Raw genomic sequence first — 27123 nt, 5'->3', positions numbered from 1 at the left:
GCACTGACTCTGGAGTCAGACTACTTAGGTTCAAATTCCAGCTCTGCACTGATGAATGGTGTGGGAGTTTAATTATTCAATTTTCCTGTGCCTCGGTGACTTCATCTGTAAAATGGGCATAATAATAATAATCATAGTGTCTTTGTCATGAGGTTTAAATGAGTTAATATTTGTGAAGCTCTCAGAATAGTGCCTGACACCATAGTAAACATGATATAGCTGTTTGTTGAAGAAAAATTAAATAAATAAATGTTAGACATAAGATAAATTCAGGAAAGAAATCTGGTCTTGAGTGAAAGTGGATTCACTAACTAGTTGCCCTTAGTTTTTCAAAGGGAAAACTATTACAATTATTAAGAACAAGGTCCAAATAACAAGAGATTCCTATGAGAGATTAAACAAGTTGGACCTGCAGTTTTGCTTTTGTCACTTGGCTTTGATTCCACATATGCTACATGAGAACTTTAAGTTCTCATAAGTCCTTTGCAAGGAAAGCTGCTTTCAAGCTCCTGGACAATAAAACATTGAATGTCAATCACATCCTGTTACTTAGCAAATACACAGAATTCATCATGGTCACAAATACTTTCAGGAGATCCAACTGTGAGTGGTGAGTTATTAATAGCTAACATTTATGGAATGTTTTTTATGGACTAGACATTGTTCTAAGTACATTACATGTATAATTCATTTAATCCTCTCAATAAGTCTGTAAGATAGGTCCTATTTATTATTCTTACCATTTTAGAGATAAGAAAACTAAAGTACAGAGAGTAACTTGCCCAGGGAATTTACCTAGCAAGTCACCAGCCTGGAATTCAAGCCCAGGCAGCCAAACTTTAAAGCCTGAGGTTTCAAACCACAGCTATGTGCCATTCAATATGGAACATCATGGACAGGACTGATGATTTTAAAAAGCTGACCAAGCAAAAAAAGTATGCTATGCCATGCTATTCACAAGCCAGACAACGAGAAGATACTAAGGCAAGTTTCCTTCTTTATCCTCTCTCATTTCTTTCTCCCAAGTGAATATGAGTTAATGAAGTAAAGTGGTTTACATAATGCCTAGAACATAGTAAGTGCTCATTAAGCGTTAAGATGGTGAGAAAAACAGTAGAGAATGCTGCTGACACTGCCTCCCTCTAATGGCTACGCTGTGCTAGGAACTGCTGATATCTACTATCGTTTCCCCTTTATGATTACAGGAAAGGAGTTGGGACAATACATACATGTAGTCCACTCTTCAACCATGTTACTTTTTTAAAAAATTTTTTATGTTGATTTATTATTGAGACAGAGAGAAACAGAGCATGAGTAAGGGAGGGGCAGAGATAGAGGGAGACACAGAATCCGAAGCAGGCTCCAGGCTCTGAGCTGTCAGCACAGAACCCGACATGGGGCTCGAACCCACAAACTGTGAGATCATGACCTGAGCCGAAGTCAGACATTTAACCGACTGAGCCACCTAGGCGCCCCTCAACCATGTTACTTTCACCTGACCAAATATACAGGGGAAACTGCTTCATTCCTCAGATCTCTTTTTTGATTTACAAAGACTGGACTGGGGCCAGAATAAAGTAGAATAAAGCAGCTTTGTAATCTTTTGCCTAGTTGCCAAGAGCAGAAGCAAAGTTTGTGTAAAGCAACTTCATCAACTTAAACTTTTGACTATAAGATGGAACCTAGCAAAGGATTCTAACGATAGAAGCTCCGCATGTGACCAAGTGTTTTCAACCTCATGATTCTATATGATTGCAGTCTTTAAAATGATGTCCCTAGACAAAGTAAAGAACAGAGATGACAGCAATGACAATCAGGGCAATAGGGTCTCCCTCTCTCAATTGTTCTACATAGTTATTTAGATTAAAAGCTTAACAGAATTAAGATACATTTCAGAGAAAAAAAACCTAACAAACCCAAACATTTTCAATTTCAGAAAAAACAATATTGGAAAAAACTCTAACAGTCATTCAACTTTTTCAAACTCCAGGTATAATGCATTAATGTTATCTTATTAATTTAGCGAAGACCAAAAGTTTTAAATGAAATACAATAAAACAAAACAGAACAAAATATTACAATGCATCACTAGTAGTAAGGACAACATTGTTTGACAAAACTTGTTCTAATTTGAAACATTAATATGTACATATACATGTATAAGTACTGGATAATGTATATACACCTGTGTAAGTACTGGGTAACCAAGAAAAATGCATCTCATATTGGGTCATGGTCAAAAAAATTTGAAAGCCACTTTATCAGAATATAAAAAACTGACCATTCAAAAGGAGGAAAATATCTGCTTGAAACTACACAGGAAATAACATTAAGAGTTTTAGTGGTTTGCTTAATTAGTTAAAAAAAATTTTTTTTTCATTTTATTTATTTTAGAGAGACAGAAAGAGAGCACGAATGGGGAAAGGAGCAAAGGGAGAAAAAAAAAATCCTAAACAGGCTGCATGCTCAGCACAGAGCAGAGCCAAATCAGGGCTGGATCCCACAGCCCTGGGATCATTACCAAAGCCAAAACCAAGAATGAGATATTCAATCAACTCTTAATTCTATTTTTAAAGGCAACCCTCTGAAAAAGAATTAAAACAGGAGGAGGAAACCATCTATAAGAATCAATGGTTTAACAGTTACTCCAAATAAACAACAGTTTCACAGAATGTGAGGTACTGACTCTAAATAAATATATACTAACAGGAGACACATAGGAATGAGATAAAGCAAAGATTTTCAGTTCATCTAGCTGTTAAATGCCATACCAATATTATAGATGGCTTATACTCTTTGCAAAAACTCTCTTTCCCACTCTCAAGAACACTTATTCATCAGTGTTATCTAATCACTGCTTCTGAACCTACAGGAAAGATTTGGTAAAAAGGAAAAGTAGATTTGAAAAATCCAGTGAAGTAATAACACACTGACTCCTGGAGAATGTTGTTTTTTAAAAAAAAATTTAACGTTTATTTATGTTTTGAGAGACAGAGTGTGAGCAAGGGAGGAGCAGAGAGACAAAGGGAGACAGAATCTGAGGCGGGCTCCCGGCTCTGAGCTGTCAGCAAGGAGCCTGGCGCACGGCTCCCACGAACCACGAGATCATGACCTGAGCCGAAGTCAGACATTTAATCAACTGAGCCACCCAGATGCCCCCTGGAGAATGTTTTTTAATAAGACATGTATATACAATTTTTTATCCTAAAATGTTCTCTAAATTCTGAAATTTTCTAAAAAAACAAATCACATATACATTTTGGATTATGTGGTCAATAGAGTGAAACTATCATATTAATATTACCAATCTAATAGGAAAAAATTAACATTGTGCTAAATTAAAATTCCCTCTTATTTTGAATAAAGGAGGGACAACAGGTGAATCTGACCTAAATCTTTTTCAACTACTATGGAAACTGAAGAATAAAGTTCAATTCCACCTAAGAGCTAATCATTCTAATTTATTCCCATAGTAACACTGCTGATAGCAGAAACAATTTTCCTAAATTCAGTAATTGCTACATTATTAAATTTCAGGTGGAAAAAAACTATTGAAATTTTAGGAGAGAAACTAATGATCAAATCCACATATAAAAAAGAATTCCTTTTGAAACAAAAATTAAATGTTTAAACCAAAGTAAGGAATATTCTAAATCATCACAGCAAAGCTTCTCAGATACACATTTTTCCCACCAAAAAGAAAAAAAATAATGAAGACAAAAACTACTATGAAAAATGGCGGATTGAATTAATGTCTGAATTAATAAAAGGGGTTAACATATAAGAAATCAGTATCCCTAACCAAGTGCCACTTACCAGAAATAACGAGTTAACCAGATTCTATGATTTTCAATTGTTTTAAAAACTCAGAAAAATAACTTCTCATATCTCAGTCTCAGACTCTTACATTAATTAAACTATACTTCAACTGATATAAAATCTCCTCCTTCCCTTAGAGATGCAACAAGAATTTTGTTTGGGAATAATAAAAGCAAAAAAGAATACTAATACAATTAGTAATATTCTAAATGACTGTTTGCATTTTTTAATTTATAAAGGAATTGGTTTGTGAAAGTTCTCCTCTTTTCTAAGTAAAACTAAAAACACTAATTTAAATATATTATTCTAAACATAATAGTCCTAAAGAAATGGAAGTACTTAATTTTGCACAACTTTCCAAATTTTCCAAATTTACTACAGGTAAATCAGAAATTTCAGTTTTAATTTTCTGTTTCATATTTCAGAGTTGTTACATTCATACTTGGGGACATTAAGATTTCAGAGTTTAAGACTATTATATAAATTTGTTTAATGCCTTGCAGATCAAAGAAAGGACATATAATACTAAGACCAAGAGGTAGGACATTTTAGGGACTCAGTCGGTTAAGCGTCGGACTTCGGCTCAGGTCATGAGCTCGTGGCTTGTGAGCTTGAGCCCCGCTGACAGCTCGAGCCGGAGCCTGCTTCCGACTCTGTGCCTCCTCTCTCTGCCCCTCCCCCATTCATGCTCTGTCTCTTTCTCTCTCAAAACTAAATAAACATTTAAAAAAAAAGATAAGACATTTTAATAATATAGAATGCACTTTATTAAATATGCTGCCTTTTTTCCAAATAACTCAAAAGTAGCCAATTTCCACAAGATAATTGTTTAAAGAGGGAAAGATAAGGTCCTGCTTGCTTTCCTTTTTCAATACATAATTTTTGCCATCTAAGAAACATAGGTAGGAAAGGGTTTACAATTTGCCTTAAGGCAGTATTGATAAAAAGCCCATGTAAAACGCCTCTCTAAGGTTCCCAGCCAAAAGTGGTACTTTGTTATGTTTCAGGCAAAGTGGATTTTTAACCATAACCTACAAAGGAAGAAATCAGTAAAGTAGTAGAACTCTGCACGAAAAGGTCAAGAACTGTAAAGCCAGAAAGACTAAGTTCAAATCTAGCTCCCTGGCTAACTAGCTGTGTTACTTTGGGCAAGTTATTCCGTGCCTTGGCTTCCTCTTTAGTAAAATGGAGATAAGAACAGTCCTCACTTCACAGTGCTGTAAAGCTTAAAGAGTTCATAAATGTAAACCCCTCAGAATAGTCCCTGGCACACAGTAAGAATGATATAAAGCTGCTTTTATCTTCACTGTTTTACCAATACAGATTGTTTACACTTCAGTTGTGAAAGTTTCCCAAATGAAATTATTTAATTGTACCTCTAAGAAAAAGAACATGGTTTTATATTCATTACACTGTGATGCAAATTAGCATAAGAACCTTAAACTCAAATAATGATGAGAAATCACTGTTTTGAAAACAACAGAAAATCATAAAATCTAACCTAAAAAAAATCATATACCATTGTCACTGGTAAGAAGTGACACTTAGGATTAAGCTTATTTTAATTTTTTTTTTCTGCTGCAACGTGTTTATTATGTGCCCAAAAAACTACACCACAGCTTACTCCACAGTCTATAGGAGGGCGCAGTCTTGCCTGCATATGAGGTAGAGACTTCACACACAGCTTCACAAAACCCACAGAGTAGCTGGGATGTGCAACAACGCGACATCAGCTCAGCAGAAGGAGGGGGTATGACACTGGTTCTTTGGCACACAACTTCCCAAAGAGGGGCAAGTAGGGTTGTTGTTTTTTTAAAGAAGAAAGAAAAAGCCAAGTTTTCAAATCCAGTAGCATTTCAGTGACTGCATCTGTTCCTTCATACATTTCTCAACTGAAAGAAATAAGGAAAGGGTCCTTGTCCCTTCTGAGAGAAAGGGCTCCTGTGAGCGAGCCTTCACTTGCCCCCACCAAAAAGCAGCCCCCCCCTTTTTTTTAAGCTCAGTTACAAAAGAAAAAAGTCCTGTGACTTTGTGATTAAAAACTTCTGTCAACCCCCTAAATCCTAGTGATGTAGGTTATGTTAAATCTTATAGTTTAACTCAAATATGTTCAAAGAAAACCAAAATCAAGATTTAAGTGTAAATGTCAGCCTTATATATGTTACCTATTTCACATGAACAGCCTATCTATGTATTATTAAAACTGTACATAGTAGGTACCCAAAAGAAACTTGCTGAAAGAAATGTATTCACCCTATTTTCTAGAGTGAATAAAAGCAAATCTACCTACTACAAATATTAACCAACCTAATAAGTTAAACCAAGCTAATAAGTTAAAGTGGATCCAACACAATCTGTAGTAAGATCTTTAAGATATTAAGCACTGACTACCTTGGTGGAGATGTGTTAACTTACAATAAGTCAGCACTATTTTTTTTTAATTAATTTATTTTTTTATTTTTATTTTTTCACTTTTTCCACCCAAATGTTAGAATCATTTGTTCCAGTTCTGCAAAAAATGCCATTAGAATCTGTAGGTTACTCTGGGTAGTACAGACATTATCATAATACTAGTTCTTCCAATATATGAGCATGGACTATCTTTCCATTTACTTGTGACAGCTTCAGTGTTTTTTAATCAATGTCTTCTAGTTTTCTGTGTACAGGCATTTCACCTCCTTGGTTAAATTTACTCCAACACATTTTATTCTTATTCATGCCCTCGCGAATGGGACTATTTTCTCAGTTTCTCTTTTTGATAGTTCATTATTAGTGTGTAGAAATGCAACAGATTTTTGTATATTGATATTTTATCTTGCAAATTTACTGAATTGATTAATGCTAACAGTTTTTTGTGGAGACTTTAGGTCTTCTACAGGTAGAATTAGGTCACTTGCAAAGAGTAACAGTTTAACTTATTCCCTTACTAACTTGGATACATTTTCTTTTCCTTTTTTTGCCTAATTGCTGTGGCTAGGACTTCCAATACTATGAATAAAAACGGTGAGAGGGGACATCCTTGTCTTGTTCCTGATTTTAGAGAAAAAAGCTGTTGACTATGTTTGTGATGGGTTTGTCACATATGGTCTTTATTATATTGAGGTCTGTTCCCTCTATTCCTATTTTGTTAAAGGTTTTAAATCATGAGTTTTACGATTTCAATGCATGTTGAAAGGTTAGTACTACTTATACACTTCCTTTTTTGATTTAAAATACTAGGGGCGCCTGGGTGGCTCAGTCAGTTGGGCATCCGACTTTGGCTCAGGTCATGATCTCACGGTTCGTGGGTACAAGTCGCACGTCGGGCTTTGTGCTGACAGCTCAGAGCCTGCAGCCTGTCTTCAGATTCTGTGTCTCCCTCTCTCTCTGACCTCCCCTCCTCATGCTCTCTCTCTCTCTTTCTCTCAAAAATAAATAAAAACATTTAAATAAATAAATAAATAAATAAACAAAACAAAACAAAACAAAATAAAATAAAATACTACTGTGGGGCACCTGGCTGGCTCAATCAGTGAAGTATATTACTCTTGATAATCTCAGGGTGATGAGTTCAAGCCCTAAATTGGGCACAGAGATTACTTAAAAAAAAACAAACAAACAAACAGTAAAATACAATCACATATTTAAAAGGAGAAAACAATAAGGTTTTCTTAAAACATAAAATTTTATGAAGCCCACATTTCAAATATGTTCTTAAATATACTAAAAATAACAAAGAAAATACTCATATTATTTTTACATTTAATAATTAGATAACTTGGGACTCAAGTTGGTGGGGCCAAATAAAAATATTGAGATGATGATGTGGTTGCTGCTCCATTATCTACATTCTCTGCCAATAAAACGTATTAATAAGGCAGTTTATAGCTTAAGCCATATATTCTGTATAAGAACATGTACCTGTATTTTTAGGTTAATCAGCAGAGAGAACGTCCACCTATTTTCAACTTGATTACAAATATAATAATTAACACCCTGATATAAATGAATATATGGGAAGAATAAACTTTTTCCTAATATTCTTAAATACATTTTGGGGCACCTGGGTGGCTCAGTCAGTTAAACTTCTGACTTCAGCTCAGGTCATGATCTCACAGTTTGTGAGTGTGAGCCTTGCATCAGGCTCTGTGGTGACAGCACAGAACCTGGAGCCTGTTTCGGATTCTGTGTCTCGCTTTCTCTCTCTCTGCCCTCCTTCCCTTGCTTGTGCTCTGTCTGGCTCTCCCTCGAAAATAATAAAAATTTAAAAAAATTAAGTATTCTTACATAATTTTGATCCTTTTTTTAGTGTTTATTTATTTTGAAAGACAGAGAAAGAGAGTATGCACACCAGAGCATGGGAAGGGGGAGAGAGAGAGAGAGAGAGAGAGAGAGAGAGAGAGAGAGAGAGAGAGAAGAGAATCTGAAGCAGGCTCTGTGCTGTCAGCATGAAGCCGAAAGCAGGGCTCAACCTCACAAACTGTGAGATCATGACCTGAGCCAAAATCAAGAGTCCAACACTTAACCGACTAAACCACTCAGGCACCCCACTCTGAACTATTTCTATGTTGAACTATACTACGTTAACTATTTTGAACTAGTCTTCCTCCATTTAAAATACACATAAGTTAATATATCTTGTTATATGTAGAACACAAAAATCTTTTAGCCATCTACAAAAAAGTTCTATCAGCCTTTTATCTGAAAGCAAAACAAAAAGAATGAAGTTAAGAAATGACTTAGGTCCCATCATACCACAAGGGACAAATGGTAACAAATGGCAAGGACATGGATGGTGTAGGTTATATATTTTTTAATGTTTTTATTTATTTTTGAGAGAGAGTGAGAGCGCAAGCGTGAGCAGAGGAAGGTCAGAGAGAGGAGGAGTCACGGGACCTAAAGAAAGGCTCCAGGCTCTGAGCTAGCTGTCAGCACGGAGCTCAACGTGGGGCCCGAACCCATGAACCATGAGATCATGACCTGAACCGAAGTCAGATGCTTAATTGACTGAGCCACCCAGGTGCTCCTACTTTGTTATATTTTTAAAGCTGCATTTTCCTTAGAACATATCCTACGGTTCAAGAATAAAAATTAAAATATGTAAAACAAAATACAGTAACAAGTAAAATGACAAAAAATAAAACCAAATAAAAACAGAAAAGCTGGTAGGCATAAACTAATATGAGAAAATTATTTTAAATGGAGTCCTCAGGGTTACAAAATAAGACTGCCAAACTAAAGGAGAAATTTCTATAGAAAACTGACAACGATTTCTCTCCTGAGCTTTACAAACATGTACACTAAGTTGTCTCTAGTGATATTTTTTGTTGTTGTTTGGAAGGTAGGTAAGACGTGCAGGCTTTTCGGAAATTAGAAAGTCTATTAGTGTTTGGTAGGAAGACCCAGGACCATCAACACAAATGCTCCAATGAGATCATAAGATGTTCAGGTAGGAGCTTTTATATAGCATTTATATCATAATGGGCTAAAATGATTTTAGGAGAATAGAAAGAGACTCCCTACGACTTTTCAACTTTTACTTCTGCACAACACAGTGCTTTCTAGGGCCATTTTTTTAAGGCAAAATGACCTCAGTGTTGAATTAAAAAATCTGTCACAAATTCCTTCACCTAGAATTCATTCCTATGACATAAATGTATTGAAATGAACCACCAGGGGTGCCTAGGTGGCTCGGTAGGTTAAGCTTCCAACTCTTGACTTCGGATCAGGTCATAATCTCAACGGTTTGTGAGTTCGAGCCCCACTCTGCTGACAGTACAGTGCCTACCTGAGATTCTCTCCCTCCTTCTCTCTCTGCCCCTCCGCTGTACTCTCTCTTTCTCAAAAACAAATAAATAAACTTAAAAAAAAGAAAGAAGGAAAGAAATATTACATTGTGCTCTCTGGCCTACACCTCTGAGGGAACTAAAACCCACTTCTCTGAGTGCATGCACAAGACTTCTTTATTTGTAAAAATTGACCTTGGGAAAATCACCAATTCTTTAAGTCTTGATTTCCTTACTTGTAAAATGAAGGGATTAAGTGTGAGCTCTACAGAACCCTCCAGCTGTAAACTGGAGAAATCCATCTAGGTTTAGACTTCAGAAATGTCTGAAATTTCTCAACTTGCATCAATCCAAATATAAATCTATCTATGGAGTTCCCGTGGCAAAAAAAAAGTCCACGAGCCTAGAGGTAAGGAAGCAGAGAGAGTCAGCTCATACTCACTGGGGTTAGTTTTTAAGGATGCAAAATGAGGAGTCCAGGCCCAAGAGAAGCTAGAGTTTCCAATGTAGGTGCTGGGGTGGAGGCGTGGATAAAGAGCTTTCAAAAGGGGTCTCTCGGCAGTTAGATAAGGCCTGAAAGCCAACCAGAGGGTCCTTCTCTGTGGCTTCTCGACTAATATGGCCAAGCTCCAAAGTCCTTTGCTAAAAATAGCTGAAGGGAGCAGCCCCATTCTGGAATGAGCAAGGTCTATGCTATGCTTATGTATGTATATGTATCACATAATGAGAGAAACTTTTTTCTAACTCATCAGTCAAAAGTGAAGCAGACACTTAAGTGCTAAATTTCAGAGCACAATTTATATTTCAAAAGCAGATCACATAAAAATATTTGCAATCAAATGCCAGACATACAACACAAACATCGGAAAAACAAAAAAAGTATACAACTCTGTGTCTCAAAATATATCTCAGATCACAAAATCACACTAACCATTATTAAATCCAATCTCTTCATCTTAGAGGTGACTAAAAGCCATCAGAGAAATTTTAAAAATTTAAGGGAAACCTAAGTCTCAAATGAGAAAAAGATGGTTTTTAAGACTAAGGTGGAGGGGCGCCTGGGTGGCTCAGCTGGTTAAGTGTCCGACTTCAACTCAGTTCATGATCTCGCAGTCGGTGAGTTCGAGACCCAAGCAGGGCTCTGTGTTGACAGCTCAGAGCCTGGAGCCTGATTCGGATTCTGTACCTCCCTCTCTCTCTCTCTGACCCTCCTCTGCGCCCTCTCTGTCTCTCAAAAACAAATAAAAAACATTTAAAAAAAAAGAAGAAGAAGAAGAAGAAACAGGCAGAAAAATAGAAAGCTTGTCAGCAGGGTAAAAATGAAAAAAAAATCTATAGGAGGTTAAAGATAAAGACATATACTCACACGAAGTGCAATTAATGTACCTTAAAACTATTCTAGTGCTTTTCTTAGCAGAAAACGTTACAGTAACCTTAAAATTTCTGGCCACAAGCTTCTAAATCTGGGGATACAAATCTCCTGTCTAATGCCATAGTAACTGTCCTGTAAGTAAAGCCTGTACAGAACACAGAGCTGATCGTCCGCATTTTTGGCTCAGCTGTGCACATCTGTGTGTTTCTGGAACAAAAAAAAACCCCACAAAAATGACAGGATGTCCTCACGGCCTGTCAACCAACAGGACCACACAAGCCCAATCGCTAGCTGTCCCGTGTGCCTGCCACCTGTTAGCCTGCTCCAGAGAGCGAGCCCCCCCAAACTGTGCTCTAGCACAGAAAAAGGGAACGCCTTTGTTGCTCCTTAACTACGGAAGCTACCAGAGTCTAGCACAAGGCCTCAAGGCAAAACTTCCCCCCCCAAGTCCAATAAGTCGGCCGAGCTGGGGCTTTGGCTAAACCCTTCTGTAAGCTAAGAAAAGGCGGGAGAAGCCCAGGCGAAGCACAAATGTCACCCCCTAGTCCCGGGAGGGGACAGGGATCGAAGATGACGGCAGTTGGGGGACCGGACCTAGGATCCTAGAGAGACGAGCTCAGTCTCGCAGTGGAGGAGGGGAAGCACAATGAGGAGGTGGGCCGTCCAGCTGCGGGAAAGAACAGCGAGATCCCTGCGAGGTGCTAGCGTGAGAGCAGGGGAAAAGCGAGAGGCAGTTACGGGTGGAGCGCTGAGGCGAAAGGCAACAAACCGGGGCTTGTAACGGGGTTGCAGGGGTGCGCGGAGGCGAGCAAGGCTAAGGGGAGGTGAAAGAGACGAGGCCGGCGAGGGAACGGGCTAAAGTGAGGGAAACACTGCAGGGACAAGGGACAGGCAAAGAGAACCCCCACCCACAGGGACCGGGACAGAACTCTTGACCCGTCCCTGTACGGGCTGTACTCTTACCCGCCGCACTCAGACCCTGTCGCGGCGGAGACTCACCCTAAGGTTGCAGAGGCCCCAGAGCAGGACATGGGTACCAGACCAGACCCACAGCAGAACCCAGCGGATGGAGGAAACCGCGGCGTTAGCGTGACCCGGATGCGCATCCCTAGGAACCGGAAGTCAGCCGCCAGGGTCACCTCACAATCCACACCTCTTTCCACCAGAAGCCTCTGGGCGCATGCGTCAGGCCTCACGGGGACGGAGGAGGGAAGCACCTTCCGGGAGCCACGCCCCTGGTTACGCCCCACTGCTCGCCTCGCGGGGGCTTAGTGCTGAGGAGTGATTCTCGCTGCGCCCAGGAGCGAGAGTTTCTGAGCCACAAGCAGCGACGAAAAACAAAAACAAAACAACGCTTTCATTTCTCTAGAAAGTCTTTTAGGATGCGTGTAATGCCTGCCCCGCCTAAAGCGATCGTGAGAAGAAATGCTGGTTGTATCTGGTAGTTTTAGAAAAAGTGCGGGAGGAAGAATAAATGGGTGGGAAGTTTTGGAAGATCCTGTTCGGGAGGCGAACCCAATGTTAGTTTATTCCTAATAGCGTATTGGTCTTACAGTAACTTCTATTTCGTGCACGTTATTTTATGTGATAATTTTATTAGAAACAAAATTTACTGATGCTTCATTAACTTTAAGTTACTACCCAGATATGAGCAGGGTTGAAATCAGGCATTGTGGAGACCTGAAATTTACTTAATTTGAGGGGCCTGTTTAAGAAAATCCAAAATTACAAATACAATATTAGGTATAAAAATGAGTCTTTGGAGTGAGAAAAGAAATGACAAGTCACAAGTTTTAAAACTTCACAAATAACACAAAATCCAGAAAAATCACACACTTTTTAAACTGCCTGATACACCCATAAAATACTTTTCTACGTTTTTTTGGCTGTATACTCTTTGATCGCCTCTTCCTATGACAATTTATTTAGTCATATTTATTGAGATCCTTGACTCCTCACTTTCACACCTTTCATCTAATTCATCAGTTTTGCAAAATCTGCCTTTAAAACTTGTTCAGAATCTGACCATTTACTGCTTCTATTGGTACAAGCCACAGTCATGTGTGACTGTTTTTTTTTATACCCTTACTTTTTCATGACCTATTAATACAGCATCAACAGGCTTCTGTTAATGTCTTAAGCAGATCCTGTCCCCCCTCCAATGGATTCCTATTTCCAAGTGAAAACAAAAAATCTGAAACTTCCCTAGAGGACCCTCAAAATGCGATATTACCCACCCACCCCCAAGCACAACTAACCTCATCTTCTACTCTCCATTATCCCCACATGTCAAGGCACATTGGTCTCTTTGGTATTCCTCAAACCTGCACTTAAACTCAGGGCTTCATACTTGCTGATCTCTTCCTAGAATGCTCTTCCCCCAAACAACTGCACCGTTCACCCAGTTGCCTCCTTTACGTCTTTGTTCAGATGTTACCCTCTCAATGAGACCTTCCCTGCCACTGTATTTGTATTGTTTTTATTTTATTTTATTTTATTTTATTATTTTATTTTGAGAGAGAGGATCAGAGAGAGGGAGAGAGAGAGAAAGAATCCTAAGCAGGCTCTGCACTGTCAGCATGGAGCCTGATGCAGGGCTCGAACTCATGAATCATCAGATCATGACCTGAGCTGAAACCAAGAGTTCGATGCCTGACTGAGCCACCCAGGCATTCTCCTGCCACTGTATTTAAAACTAAAGCACCATCACCTTCCCTAAACATCTTAGCCCAGTTTCCCACTTATTTTTTCTGGAATAACATTATCCCCTCTAACAATTTGCTGATGAATTTGGTTAAATGTCTTTCTCCTACATATACACACCAAAATGTAAGCTCCAGAAGATGTCTGTGTTTTGTTCACCAATGTACTTCAGCACCAGAGCGTGGCACATTGTAGGTGCCCAATGTATGTTTACTGACTGAAGGGACAAATTGCTGGTTTACTTGCGTTTGCTCATCTGAAACCATGCTCGTTGAGCCACCAATTCCACCAGGGGGAGCTCATGAGTAACCAATGTGGCATCCCCAGAAAAGTTACTCCGAAAGTGTGTAGCATTCTAGAACAGAGCCCCAGGAAAGTGCACAAATTCCTCCCTGGAGCAAAGACTGCTGTATCTACTAACAAGAAAAACCCTTCAATGTCTTCACAATTCGTTAAGAATAAAATCTAGGTGTGCCTGGCTGGCTCATTCGGTTGAGCGTCTGACTTAGGCACGGGTCATAATCTCATGGTTCATGAGTACAAGCCCCGCATCCCCACATTGGGCTCCATGCTGATCATGCAGAGTCTGCTTAGGATTTTCTCTCTCTCTCTCTCTTCTCTCTCTCTCTCTCTGCCCCTCCCTGACTCGTGCTTTCTGTCTTTCTCAAAATACATAAATTTAAAAAAAAAGAATCAAATCTAAGCTCTATGCTATGATCCACAAGGCTCTTCCTGACCTGTTCTCCCTCTCAGATGTTATGCTCAGCCTCCCTTCCCCATCACGTACAGTTCCAGCCTCCCTGTCCATCTTTCTTCCTGTACAAACTAAGCTTTCTTAGCTCAGAGCCTACGCACATAGTGTTCCTCTTTTCTTGAACACTCTTCCCCAAACTTTCCAATGATTGCTTCCTTCTGCTACTCTCATGGGTTTTTTTTTAAAGTTTATTTATTTTTGAGAAAGAGCATTTCCGGAGTCCAGCTCCAGCAGGTCCAGGGTTCCCTTGAAGGATGGATGGTGTCAACACGAAAGAGGTGGGAATCTGTGAAAGGGGAAGGGAATGAGAGAGCCATGAGGTTCTTTCTGATCAGTAGGCAGGCATCTCTGCACTGCTGGCTGGTATCTCTGCACTTCAGTCAGGCATCTCTGCACTGACCAGAGAGTCAGCCTTATTAATTGGGAAAAAATGCATAGGGTACAAAACAGAAGTGGCAGTGGCCTTAGACAATGATTTCTGATGACAAATTCTTTCCTATTTAAAAATTTCCCAAAACATAGATTGGCAGAAGACTCATGCATAATCTTTGTCAATAGTGATTGAAGTAGGTGACTATATGCTTATCACCTGGGGAAGGTATCTTTAGCATTTAAATACAAGGCAATGTTTTTAGCATAGCAAAAGCAAGAATTAGTTCTTTTGTGAGCAGGGTCAATAGCCTGTTTTCTTGAGGGGAAGAAAACCAGGTTTCTCTAGAAATGAAACATTTGCTCCTATAATCACAAAAGAAGAAACTCCTATAACAAGTTTTTTTCATAAGGTACAATTCACATATTTTTAGCATAAGAAGGCAAGTCACTCCTGATATCAGTCAGTCAGGCGCCTTGGGGGTCGGTGCTCAAGCAGAAATCGAGGGGGGGTTGAGTGGGTGTAGACACTGCATCTGACGGTGGGAGGCCTTGCCAACCTGCCTTACTTCAGTGATGGCTCCCAGCAGAGCATGAGCAGGGGAAGGGCAGAGAGAGAGAAAGACAGAGAGAGAGAGAGAGAGAGAGAGGCGGAGGCACAGAATCCAAAGCAGGCTCCAGGCTCCACCTTGTCAGTACAGAGCCTGATATGGGACTTGAATTCACGAGCCATGAGATCATGACCTGAGCGGAAGTCAGACACTCAACCGACTGAGCCACCCAGGCGCCCCTCTGCTACTCTCAGTTGAATTTCACATTTGAAGACTGCCCACAGGCCTCCCATGGCCTCCTGAGTGCTGCCTAAAGTAACCAACTGGGTGGCTCAGTTGGTTAAGCAGCCAACTTCAGCTCAAGTCATGATCTCGTGGTTCTGGGTTTGAGCCCTGCGTCAGGCTCTGTGCTGACAACTCAGAGCCTGGAGCCTGCTTCGGATTCTGTGTGTGTGTCTCTCTGTTCTTCCTCTGCTCCTGTTCTGTCTCTCAAAAACAAATAAATGTTAAAAAATAAAAATATTTAAAAATAAATAAATAGGGGTGCCTGGGTGGTTCAGTCGGTTAAGTGCCGGCTTCGGCTCAGGTCATGATTTCACGGTTCGTGGGTTAGAGCCCCATGCCAGGCTCTGTGCTGACAGCTTAGAGCCTGGAGCCTGCTTCAGATTCTGTGTCTCCCTCTCTCTCTGACCCTCCCCTGCTCACACTGTCTCTCTCTGTCTCTCAAAAATAAATAAAAAACATAAAAATAAATAAAAATAAATAAATAAAGTAGCTCCTGTAACCCCTTCCCATACTGTTTCCTCATGGTCCCTCTTACTATCTGAAATTACCTTGTTTGTTTCTTGTCCATCACTAGAAAGTGAGCTCCATGGAGGTCTTTCTCTCTCTTGCTCTCTGCTGACTCCTCAGTACTAGAAGAGTAATTGGCATAAAGTAGGTGCTCAATACATAAAATAAGTAATTACTAATATTTATTGAAGATTGCTCTGTGTCGCTTATTGTACATGGTAAATATATAAGTGCTCATATTTCTCTTTCAATCCTCCCAACAAACTTAGGAAGTTTTAGGATAAAAAAAACTGAGGGAAAGATAGGTTAAGGAACTTGCTCAAGGCCATGCAACTGACCAGAAGCAAACCCAAGACATGAACCCAGATCTGTGCGACTTCAGAGCCCATGATTTCTCTCAAACAACAGGAAGAGAAACAGGTAGCCATGTATGAATTCATTTTATTTACTAGTTTCTTTTCCTGATTTCGTGCGTCTTTGCTTGCTATCATAGTCAGTAAAAGTGGAAATGCTTGGTTTTTTTCTTGACCTATGTACTACCCTTGGGGGAAGATCTAAAGAAATATGTCAAAAAATATGGTTTTGTTTGAGTTGAGTTTAAGTACTTAAATATTTGTTAATTTATTTTCTGTAGATTTCAAATATTTCAAATATTACATTATTCAAAATTTAATACAAAAGAAAGGCTATTAAAACTATCTAAAATGGGGTGCCTGGGTGGCTCAGTTGGTTGAGCTTTTGGATTCGGCTCAGGTTATGATCTCATGATCTGTAAGTTTGAGCCCTGCGTTGGGCTCTGTGCTGACAGCTCAGAGCCTGGAGCCTGCTTCCAATTCTGTGTCTCCCTTTCTCTCTGCCACTCCCCTGCTCACACTCTGTCTCTCTGTCTCTCAAAAATAAATGAACATTAAAAATTTTTTAAATAGTCTAAAATATTACAGCCGGATTTTTTAAAAGTTTATGATTATTATTTTTTAAGTAACCTCTACACTCAATGTAGGGCCCGAACTTACGACCTGAGATCAAGAGTTATGTGCTTTCCCAATTGAGCCAGCCAGGTGCTCCTATAGGCAGGTCTTTCTAAACAAACCCAAAACATAAATCAAAGGGTGCCTGGATGGCTCAAACAGTTAAGAATCTGACTCAGTTCTCAGCTCAAGTCATGATCTCATGGTCATGAGACTGAACCCCATGTCAGGCTGCATGTGGAGTGTGGAGCCTGCTTGGGATTCTCTCTCCGTCTCTCTCTGCCCCTCTCCCGCTCTTGCTCACGTGCTCTCTCTCTCAAAGTAAATAGATGAATATTTTAAAAATAAAAAATAAAAAAGACATAATGAATGTATGACCAGCATTTTGTTAACAGCTATCAATTTAAATTCTCCTAATATATCTGAAGCAGAGTGGGTCTGGATTTTGTTTCTGTTCACTTCTCTACTGTACTTAGGCAATATCTTATTATCCAATGACAGCTGAACTTCTAAAAGCAATGTATAGTTGGTGGGATAAATATAAAATTACTATATGATCTAGCAATCCCATTTTTGATATGTATTTTTATCACAATAATTAATTTTTTTAAATAGAACTACCCCCCCAAAATAAAATAAAATAGAACTACCCTACGATCCAGCAACTGCACTATGAGGTGTTTATCCAAAGAATACAAGTATACTAATTCAAAGGGATACATGCACCCCAGTGTTTGTAGCAGCATTATCTACAATAATCAAATTATGAAAACGGTCCATGTGTCCATCGACTATTGAATGGATAAAGAGAATGTGTACACACACACACACACACACACACACACACACACACACTGGAATATTACTCAGCCATAAAAAGGATAAAATCATGCCACTTACAATGACATGGATGGAGCTAAAGAGTATTATGCTAACTGAAATAAGTCAATCAGAGAAAGAAAAATACCATGTGGTTTCATTCAGATGTGAAATTTAAGAAACAAAACCAATGTGCAAAGTGGGGGAAAAAGGGAGAGAGGCAAACCAAGAAACAGACTCTTAACTATAGAAAACAATCTGATGGTTACCAGAAGGAAGGGCCGGGGTTAAAATGTGATGGGGATTAAGGAGTGCACTTACGACAAGTGCCAGGTGATGTATGGAAGTGTTGAATCACTATATTGTACACCTAAAACTAATATTACAACTCCATGTTAACTAACTGGGATTTAAATAAAAACTTTTTTTTTTTTTAAAAAAAGCAATCTATACTGGGCACCTGGGTGGCTCAGTCGGTTAAGCAGCCGACTTCAGCTCAGGTCATGATCTCACAGTTTGTGGGTTTGAGCCTTGTGTCAGGCTCTGAGCTGTCAGCACAGAGCCTGGAGCCTGCTTCTGATTCTGTGTGTGTCTCTCTCTCTGACCTTCCCCCACTCACACTCTGTGTGTCTCTCTCTCAAAAATAAAAGTAAAACATTAAAAAATGTTTTAAAAAGCAATCTATAGCAAGATAGATTAATAGCAAGATAGAGTAAGAATGTCGGTCACTTTATGCCTACTTGGCCCTGCATGGAGACTATTAGTGTCTTTTTCACAGTTTTGTCCCAATTTCCACCAGTAAGAAGTGGAATAAACTCACACTTTTAAGATAAGCAGTAACATTACTGGCTTCAGAGCAAAGCATTTCCAGGCTCCTGAGTATATTATCTTCACTTTACCCACAGGCATCTTAATCTACATGGTTACTGTTAGTGTGCGTATTTTTTCCCTAACAAATCTGTATCATTTGGAAACATTTAGGATCTCTTGCTTTACAGAGGATGATTCTTGTACGAAACTCAGGGTTTTTTTCTAATGTTTATTTATTATTTTTTTAAAATGTTCATTTATTTTTGGAGAGAAACAGAGCATGATCAGGGGAGGAGGAGAGAGAGAGACACAGAATCTGAAGCAAGCTCCAGACTCTGAGCTGTCAGTGCAGAGCCCGACATGGGGCTCAAACTCACAAACTGTGAGATCGTGACCTGAGCCAAAGTCGGATGCTTAACTGACTAGCCACCCAGGCGCCCCTAATGCTTATTTATTTTTGAGAGAGAGAGCACAAGAGTGGGATAGGGCAGATTGAGAGGGAGTCAGAGGATCCAAAGCAGGCTCTGTACTGACAGCAGAGAGCCCAGTGTGGGGCTTCAACTCAGAAACTGTCAGATCATGCATGACCTGAGCCAAAGTCAGAGGCTTAACCAACTGAGCCACCCAGGCAGTCCCAAAACTCAGATGTTTTAGGAACACCTCACAGAAATGCATACAAGATTAAAACTATAACCCTGGAAATCTACTGTGATATAAATGGAACATTTTCTGCATCCCTACCACAGTCAGTTTTGTATTCACTAAGATCACACTTACAGTGTATTCTGATTATCTATCGGTATGTAACAAACTACCCCCAAAATCAGCGGTTTTAAGCAACCGCTGTATTCTACCTCAGGAGTTTTGAGTCAGAAGTTTGGGCGGGGCTGATTCCTCTCTTCTGTATGACATCAACTAGAGTCAGCTGGTAGTATTCTACCTGGCAGCTAGGCAACGAGGCTGGTCTGCCAGCCAACACGGCCTTACTCATGTGCCTGACACTTTAAAAACAATTTTTTTTAACGTTTATTTATTTTGAGAGAGTGAGAGAGTGTGAGTGAGGAAGGGACAGAGAAAGACGGAGACACAGAATCCGAAGCAGGCTTCAGGTTCTGAGCTGTCAGCACAGTGCCAGACGTGGGGCTCGAACCCATGAACTGTGAGATCGTGACCTGAGCCGAAGTCGGATGCTCAACCGACTGAGCCACCCAGGCGCCCCTCATGTGCCTGACACTTGATGAATTGGCTGAAAGGCTGGCTTCAGCTAGCCTCCTAGCTGTGCATTCTGAGAGCCTCTTTGCATAGTCTCTCCCAGAGGGAAGCTGAACTTTTCTACAAGGTATTTGAGGTCTCCATAGAGCCAGGTCTTGGAAGCTGCCATTCTCATAAGGTCAGCCTTAACTGATACAGCAACACTTCCATCCTGGTCTATGGTCAGAGCAGCCAGCGAGGTTGGCCAGATTCAACAGAGGCAACACAGACCAGGTCATTGTCAGAGCAACAGACCCATTGTCACCACTGTAGCCTGCCTGCCTGATGTTCAGCAGAAGAGCTCTCGGGAAAACATTCGTGGTGATGTGGATTCACCTGTTTAGTCTAGTTAGCAGGTACTTTGTAACATTCTAGGCTTTCAGGACACAGCAGAAAGCCAATCAGACCAGACTTCTGGCCTCATAGAGTTCACCTTCCCATCAATCTGTGGTCAGAAACGTTGTGTGGTACATTTGTGCAGCTCAACATTCATTCCTACTTCTTTCTCATGAGCCTTCCTACACTGCAGAAGTGGGAAGAATAAAGATGGGCACTTTTCAGGATCCCTTACAGCTAGGGTTCCGGATGAAAACTAGGTATTGCCGATGAGAGGCACTTGGGTCAGATTTGTAAGAGAAATGAGAGAGGCCATGTTCCCGCACTTCGGCTGTTTCTACTGGTCAATAGGATCATCGCTGCAGATGTGGGGTTTTTTTTCGGTAGCATTCTTTCCATTTCTACTCCAGCTTTATGAATTAGAAAGGTAGTTGTAGGAACCCAACCAGGAAGGCAGTTCCCCAATCCTAGTTTTCTGATTCCTGACCCTTACTTAGTTATAGAGATATAATCTTGAAACCAGTAATCCCTGAGTTGGCCTCCTGAGTCTCTCTCCTTTAGATTTTTCCAATGATTTTGTAAACATCTAATTTCCTAAAACAATTGCCCTCTGGGATGCTGGGGTGGCTCAGTTAAGCATCCGACTTTGGCTCAGGTTATGATATTACAGTTCATGAGTTCGAGCCCCGCGACGGGCTCTGTGCTCACAGCTCAGAGCCTGGGGCCTGCTTCGGATTCTGTGTCTCCCTCTCTCTCTCTCTCTCTCTCTCTGCCCCTCCCCTGCTCTCAGACTGTGTCTCTCTCTCAAAATGAAATAAACATTAAAACAATTAAAAAACAAAACTTCCTTCTGCTTCGAACACCTAGAATGATTTATTTCCTGTGCAGAAACCTGAGAAGGTGTAACACTAAAGTTGAAAATACTTGGTTCCCATTATCTCTGCCTTCTAGGTAAACTCTTCCCTATTTACCTGATGATTACATTAGACTTCTTCACATGGAAATCTGAGCATCTGATGGCCTTGCCTTTAACTCCTTCCAGACAGTCTGGAGTCCCAGACAGTTCTACAGCTTTCCCATGCTAGGTGAACATGACCAGACCCCTGGCAGAGAGAAAGCCAAGAGCAGAATGCCAAACATTATAGTAGACAGCTACACTACTGTTCCAGAAGTCCCAGCAATCATTGGAAGCTTGGCAAGGACAATCGCTGCGGGGAAGGGCCCCAGAGGGTCATCTCAGCGTGAGCTCTTCCGAGGCGGGGTCCCTTCCCTGCTGGGTCACTCCTGGCTCCAGAGCAGTGTCCTTTCCAGCTGCACAACGGGAATAAGAATATTTATATAGAAACCAATTTGACAAACTATTAAAAAATAAAAATAATAAAACCTTGAAAAAAAAGAATATTTATCCTGATTCAAGGAGCTTTATAAACCACACAGTACTACCCAAATATAAGATGCTGCATGTTATCTAGACCAATGGCTTAAAATGGTTCTTAAACTCAACAAGACAGTATCAGGGAGTGAGTAAAATAAAAACTATTACTTAAAAATAATAGTAACTCAGTATTTCACCTTTCACTCTTTTTTTTTTTTTTTTTTGAGAGAGAGAGAGACAGACAGCACACTACTAGTCGAGGAGGGACAGAGGAAGAGAGAATCCCAAGCAGGCTCCACACTGATCTCACCTGAGCCAGAAATCAAGCGTTGGAGGCTTAACCAACTGGGCCGCCCAGACACTGCTTCACTTTTTCACTCTTATTCTCCCAAAAGTATGGTGGAGTTTTGCAGAGATTATGTGACGCTGTCATTGCTCTGATGGCTAAGGAATATGTGTTCAAATATGCACTTTACTTTTTTTTTAAGTTTTAAAAAACATATTGATTTACTTTGAGGGAGAGAGAGAGCAAGCGACAGAGAAAGAGCCAGAGAGAGAATCCAAGCAGGCTCTGTGCTGTCACCGCAGAGTCCAACACAAGGCTCAGTCTCCTGGTCTTGTGAGAGCATGACCTGAGCCGAGATCAAGTGTTGGACGTTAAACTGACTGAGCCACCTAGGTGCCCCTAAAACAGAAATTTTAAGAGTAAAGCACAAGGAGGGAATCTGGGTGGCTCAGTCAGTTGAGCATCCGACTTCAGCTCAGGTCATGATCTTGCAGTCCACGAGTTCAAGCCAGACATCAGGCTCTGTGCTGACAGCTTTGAGCCTGGAGTCTACTTCAGATTCTATGTCTCCCTTTCTCTCTGCGCCTTCCCTGCTTGCACTCTATTTGTCTCTCTATCGCTCAAACTTAAATAAACATTAAAAAAATGTTTTTAAGTAAAGCACAGGGGCACCTGGGTGGCTCAATGTGTTAAGTGTCTGATTCTTGATCTTGGCTCAGGTCATTATCTCAGGGTCGTAAGTTCAAGCCCCATGTCGGGTTCTGTCCTGTACATGGAGCCTACTTAAAAATATTTTTTTTTATTTCTGTTTTAACTTGTAAAACAGCAAAAATTAATAGCTAGAACCTATTTTAACAAAAGCTCTTTGGAGTTCTCAGTACTTTTCAGGAGGGTTAAGGGATCCTAAGATCAAAACGTTTGAGAACTGCTGACTTAGGTCATCGCAATGCCCATCACTGTACCATCTTACAGTGGCCTCCACTGTAACCACTTCCGGATGCCTGCTTCCAACTCATGGCCATACCCTTGCCACATCTAGCACTCTTCTACTCGGATGCCTTTCTATTTTGATTAGTGCACTTGAGATAGTATCTTTTTGCACAGATGTCCAGCAGCAGCTGTCTTGGTACAGCCTCAAAGCTCCACGTAACTCTGAACTGTCTTTATGGGCAGCAAGATACCCACAGACCAACTCCTTCCCCTACCAGTACTGAGTCATCCTTTCTGTCTGGATTCATCTGGGATACCTGGTCTCTGCCCCTGCTTTCACCCTATTTAACGTTAGTTTGACCCACCCTGGCCTCCTGTTCCTGCTCTTGGTTCCCCTCTTGTTCAGGTGACCCCTTGCTATGGGGATCCTGGCTACCTGCCCACAACTAAGTTGACCCATCGCCACCCCTTTTCACCGTCCAATTCCAGCCATCCCTAACTCTTCCTCATTCTTGTCTACTGAAGCTCTTGGAAATGTCCTGCCAACCAGATAATAGATGAATATTTGCTTTTAATTATGGCTATATCTTCCCCCCAAGAATGCTGTTATCTGTGTATGTGTACTCTGTAGATTTAAAATGAGGGGCGCCTGGGTGGCTCAGCTGGTTAAGCCTCCGACTTCAGCTCAGGTCAGGTCTCACATTCGTGGGTTCGAGCCCCGCATCAGGCTCTGTGCTGATAGCCAGCTCAGAGCCTGGAGCCTGCTTCAGATTCTGTGTCTCCCTCTCTCTCTGCCCCTCCCCTCTCATGCTCTGTCTCTCTCTGTATCAAAAATAAATAAAACATTAAAATAAAATAAAATGAAAACACGGGGGCACCTGGTGGGCTCACTCAGAAAAGCATCTGACTCCTGACCTCAGAGTCGTGAGTTTGAGGCCCATGTTGGGTGTAGGGATTACTTAAATAAATAAAACTTAAAAAAAATAAATAAACAACAATGAATAATTCTTGTGGATAAGGTTGAAAGAAATTATTCATTTCCATGTTATATTTATCAGGAAACTTTTCTGGAGTTTGTTTTTGATCTGTTTCTTTTTTCCTACGGTGAGAATGTATAGACATTAAAAACAAGGGCTCTGGGGAGAGATTGCTGTGTCTCTTTTCCCAGAATTTGCTGGCGCTCTCACTGACAGTTGTGTCAAACAACCTCTCGGTACTTCATATTTCTCATGTCCAAAATGGAGATTTTTAAAAAGCATCTCTTGAAGGAGGAGGAGGAGGCAGAGGAAGGGGGGGAGCCCTTGTCTCATAGAGTTGTATGAGAGTTAAAATACGTAAAGTGCTTGGAATTATACAGACACCTGCCTATATAATGATTAAAAATCAAAAGAACAGAAATAGAGAAGCTAGACTATGAAGCTTTCATGAGTTTAGAGATACCGGAAAAAAAAATTGTAATGAGCCCTAAAGTCCAGATCTTTATAAGGAAACTTGAGAAGTAAGAAGACATTCATCCAAGTGCCTTGGAGAATACCAAATACGGGACCATCCATCTTACTTTGTTTAGAAGGATAAGAAGGCTAATGAATTTTTACTTAGAAGTTAGTGTAGAATTTCAGGCAGATCTAGGGGTATCTGGATGGCTCAGTTGGTTGAGTGTCGGACTTCAGCTCAGGTCACAGCACTGGGCTCTGTGGCTGACAGCTCAGAGCTTAGAGCCCGTGTCGGATTCCATGTCTCCCTCTTGCAGCTCCTCCTCTGCTTGTGCTCTGCCTCCCTCTGTCACTCTCTCTCAAAAATAAACATTAAAAAAAATTTTTTAAAGAAAGATCTGAATGAACTCTGAATCATGTCATTATAAAAATAGACTGTCTTTTAATTAAAAAGACAAAGAGATTCTCTGTAATATTGGAATCTTTGTTTTAATAATTCCAGGAAGCATTTTCTTGTAATCCTGAGGCTAATAATTTTTATTATAGGAAACTACATTTAAAAAAAATATTTCCTGTAGAAAAGAGTGATTATTCACTTAAAGCTGTAACCTATGTTTGTTGTAGAAGATAAATTTTATTCTAATTTAGTGTTTAGTTAAGCCAATGACTATGACCTTGCTTACCTAGATCTAATTAACCTGACCAGTATGGAAGTCTGGGCAGATTATTTTATATTTAGAAATACATACTTTGTGTAAAAAAAGCTATAAGAAAATAAATATAAGACTCTAACAGATTACCTTTAGTATATGTACTGCCAAGGCAGGAAGACTGAGAGATTAATTTTATTTATTATTTTTTTAATAATAGTTTATTATCAAATTAGTTTCCATACAACACCCAGTGCTTCTCCCCACAAGTGCCCCCCACCATGACCATCACCCCCTCCCTCCCTCCCCCTCCCCTTTCAGTCCATGGTTTGTCTTCAGTATTCAGTAGTCTCCCTTGATCTGTGTCCATCACTCTTCCCCGCTCTCTTTCCCATTCCCTCTCCCCATGGTTCCCTGCCAGGTCTCTCCTCTTAGACCTATGAATGCAACCATATGGTATCTGTCCTTCTCTGCCTGACTTATTTCGCTTAGCATGACACCCTTGAGGTCCACTTTGCTACAAATGGCCAGATTTCATTCTTCCTCATTGCCATGTAGTAGTCCATTGTATATATATACCACATCTTCTTGATCCATTCATCAGTTGATGGACATTTAGGCTCTTTCCATGATTTGGCTATTGTAGAAAGTGCCGCTATGAACATTGGGGTACATGTGCTCCTATGCCTCAGCACTTCTTTATCCCTTGGGTAAATCCCTAGCCGTGCTATTGCTGGGTCATAAGGGAGTTCTATTGATAGTTTTTTGAGGAGTCTCCTCACTGTTTTCCAGAGCAGCTGCACCAGTTTACATTGCCACCAACAGTGTAGGAGGGTGCCCATCTCTCCACACCTCGCCAGCATCTATAGTCTTTTGATTTGTTCATTTTAGCGACTCTGACTGGTGTGAGGTGGTTTCTCAGTGTGGTTTTGATTTGAATTTCCCTGATGATGAGTGACACTGAGCATCGTTTCATGTGCCTGTTGGTCATCTGGATGTCCTCTTTGGAGAAGTGTCTATTCAGGTCTTCTGCCCATTTCTTCACTTGATCTTTCATTTTTCTTGTATGGAGTTTAGTGAGCTCCTTGTATATTTTGGATACTAGCCCTTTATCTGATATGCCATTTGCCACTATCTTTTCCCATTCTGTAGGTTGCCTGTTAGTTTTTTTTATTGTTTCCTTTGCCTTGCAGAAGCTTTTTATCTTGATGAGGTCCCAGTAGTTCATTTTTGTTCTTGATTCCCTGGCCTCTGGGGATGTGTCAAGGAAGAAATTGCTGCGATTGAGGTCTAGGAGGCTATTTCCTGCTTTTTCCTCAAGGGTTTTTATGGTTTCCTGTCTCACATTCAGATCCTTTATCCATTTTGAGTTTATTTTTGTGAATGGTGTCAGAAAAATACTCAACAAGATACTAGCAAATCGAATTCAACAGCATATGAAAAGCATTATACATTATGATCAAGTGGGATTTATTCCTTGGTTACAAGGCTGGTTCAACATTCGCAAATCCATTAATGTGATACACCACATCAACAAAACAAAAGAAAAAATCATTTGATCCTGTCGATAGATGCTGAAAAAGCATTTGACAAAATACAACATCCTTTCTTAATAAAAACTCTCGAGAAAGTTGGGATAGAAGGAACTTACTTAAACATCAAAAAAGCCATTTACTAAAAGCCCACAGCCAATGTTATCCTCAATGGGGAAAAACTGAGAACTTCCCCCCCTGAAATCAGGGACACAACAGGGATGTCCACTCTCACCATTGTTGTTTAACATAGTGTTGGAAGTCCTAGCATCAGCAATCAGACAACAAAAGGAGATAAAAGGCATCAGAATCGGCAAAGAAGAAGTCAAACTTTCCCTTTTCACAGACGACATGATACTCTACATGGAAAACCCGATCGACTCCACCAGAAGCCTTCTAAAACTGATCAATGAATTCAGTAATGTTGCAGGATACAAAGTGAACGTACAGAAATCAGTTGCATTCTTATATACTAAAAATGAAGCAACAGAAAGAGAAAGCAAGAAACTGATCCCATTCACAATTGCACGAAAAACGATAAAATACCTAGGAATAAACCTAACCAAAGATGTAAAAGACCTGTATGCTGAAAACTATAGAAGACTTAT

General features: G+C 40.3%; 1 protein-coding gene and 1 long non-coding RNA gene across 4 annotated transcripts in view; both read right to left on the bottom strand.

Moving 5' to 3' along the window:
• EYA3 (EYA transcriptional coactivator and phosphatase 3) overlaps positions 1 to 12076 on the bottom strand; it is a 77901-nt gene extending 65825 nt beyond the window's left edge. The window contains exon 1 of the mRNA XM_029945864.1: positions 11956 to 12076. The gene's annotated coding sequence lies outside the window, so the exon portion shown is untranslated. The remainder of the gene's footprint in view (positions 1 to 11955) is intronic.
• A 2256-nt stretch (positions 12077 to 14332) lies between these two features.
• LOC115299940 lies at positions 14333 to 21605 on the bottom strand. Of its 3 annotated transcripts, none has more exons than XR_003912426.1 (3): positions 21281 to 21605; positions 16167 to 16247; positions 14333 to 14699 (listed from the first exon to the last, which is right to left on the bottom strand). It is a non-coding gene; the product is annotated as an uncharacterized LOC115299940 (long non-coding RNA). The 3 variants fall into 3 exon arrangements; XR_003912425.1 differs by lacking the exon at positions 21281 to 21605 and adding an exon at positions 19500 to 19679; XR_003912427.1 differs by lacking the exon at positions 21281 to 21605 and adding an exon at positions 19577 to 19679.
• Between the last annotated feature and the right edge of the window lie 5518 nt (positions 21606 to 27123).

Source organism: Suricata suricatta, chromosome 8 (assembly GCF_006229205.1).
Source record: "Suricata suricatta isolate VVHF042 chromosome 8, meerkat_22Aug2017_6uvM2_HiC, whole genome shotgun sequence".
Lineage (NCBI taxonomy): Eukaryota > Metazoa > Chordata > Mammalia > Carnivora > Herpestidae > Suricata > Suricata suricatta.
Note: the sequence above shows the minus strand (reverse complement) of the source record. Positions and strands in the feature narration are given on the sequence as shown.